This window comes from Stenella coeruleoalba, assembly GCF_951394435.1.
Source record: "Stenella coeruleoalba genome assembly, contig: scaffold_294, whole genome shotgun sequence".
Classification (NCBI taxonomy): domain Eukaryota; kingdom Metazoa; phylum Chordata; class Mammalia; order Artiodactyla; family Delphinidae; genus Stenella; species Stenella coeruleoalba.
The window spans coordinates 156,773-158,808 of record NW_027646226.1 but is presented as its reverse complement, the minus strand read 5'-3'; positions in this window follow the sequence as shown (position 1 = coordinate 158,808).

The window sequence follows — 2,036 nt, the reverse complement described above, 5'->3', positions numbered from 1 at the left end:
AAGCAAGCTTGCAAAGGAAATCTGCACTACAATGAAGTCTCACTTCCCCCCGGTCAAAAGGGCCATCTGAAAAAAGTGTAAAATCCAGAAAGGCAGGACAGGCCATGGAGAACTGGGAGCCTTGTTATGCTGATGGGCGGGATGTAAATTGCCAACAGACACTTGGGAGAAGTGTATGGTGTTTCCTGAAACATCTAAAAAACAAAGCAACAGAGCCTAGGGCACTTCCACTTATGGTCCTATAGCTTAGGGAAATTAAAATCAAAAAGACACAGCCACCCCAAAGTTTGGAACGGCTCTGTTTACAAGAACCTCGTTTACAGTACAAGTTCAACATCGCAGAAAGTGAAAAATGGATAAAGAAGTTGTGGTATTTACTTACAAAGCAATATCACTCAGCAATGAAATCTGTGTCATCAGGCCCTTAGCAGCACAATGAGTGGATTCAGGTATGATGATTCTAACTGAAATAAGTCACACAGAAAAAGAAACATCATAAGATATCAGTAATACATGGAATGTAAACTTGGCTACACAGGAACTGAATTACAGAACAGAACAGTGTCTCAAATTTAGAAAACCAACTTATGCTTGCTTAAGGGGAAAGGTGAGTTGGGGTGCTGCATAAAACCAGAGATTGAAATGAGCACAGATAAAGTTCCTTAAGCCAAATATGGAATAGACAAGAGCTACTCCTTGCTCAACGAAATGGACTCAACACCGCATATTAAACACCTAAGAATGTACCTGACTAGTAAGTATCTTAAAACCTATGGATTGCTATGTCTCCGAAAGAGAATCAAGCATGTGTACAGGGGCATAAACGCAGCAGTGATAGGATTGGAGAGGTTCGGAGAGCAAATGAAGACCCTTTGAAGTCATATTGCATGGTACCCATTCCACGGGTTTCAACTACCCAGGTTTAAGGTATTCTTCCTTCAGCTAAAACATGCATGTGGAACCTAGAGTATGATCAACCATGTGATCGGGAGACGTGTTCAATTATGTCTCAGTTTTCGTACCCTGGTACTCGGGTGCAACATTCCAGACGCTTTACTAACACTCTCCCGACTTGGAGAGTCAGTCCCTTTAACCTCCTGTTTGGCCCAGTTTGCAATTTCTGCGGAAGATGAACAGGAATAGCGAGAACCAATGAGAGACTAGCTGGAGGTGTCTGGCCGGGCAAATTTAACTCTCATTTCCCACCAGGAAGAGGAATTAACCAAAGGCTCAGCGTGCCGTGCCGGAACCAGATTAGGGCCTGAAGCCATCCTGCGGTGTTGCGGCCAGCTCACAAGAAAACGAGTTGAAGAAAGGAGCTCAGGGGCACTGTAATTCACAAACCTGCAGAGTTATAAATGACAGCTATCGTCCAAAAATAGACTGAAGTAAGGCTGCCAAGAGGACTTGAAAGCGGGGCAGAATTGCAGGAAACCGATTTCAGGAGGTAGACAGGAATTGCATTGAAAGCATAGGAAAAGAGGCAGAACGTCCACAATGATGCACTTGGCCAAAAAGGGCGTATGCGTTTTTTCCTGAATATATTCAGGAAAAAACGCATACGCCCTTTTTGGCCAACCAAGCAAGCTTGCAAAGGAAATCTGCACTACAATGAAGTCTCACTTCCCCCCGGTCAAAAGGGCCATCTGAAAAAAGTGTAAAATCCAGAAAGGCAGGACAGGCCATGTAGAACTGGGAGCCTTGTTATGCTGATGGGCGGGATGTAAATTGCCAACAACCACTCGGGATACGTGTATGGTGATTCCTGAAACATCTAAAAAACAAAGCAACAGAACCTAGGGCACTTCCACTTATGGTCCTATAGCTTAGGGAAATTAAAATCAAAAAGACACAGCCACCCCAAAGTTTGGGACGCCTCCGTTTACAAGAACCTCGTTTACCGTACAAGTGCAATATCACAGAAAGTGAAAAATGGATAAAGAACTTGTGGTACTTACGTACAATGCAGTATCACTCAGCAATGAAATCTATGTCATCAGGCCCGTAGCAGCATAATGAGTGGATTCAGGTACGAT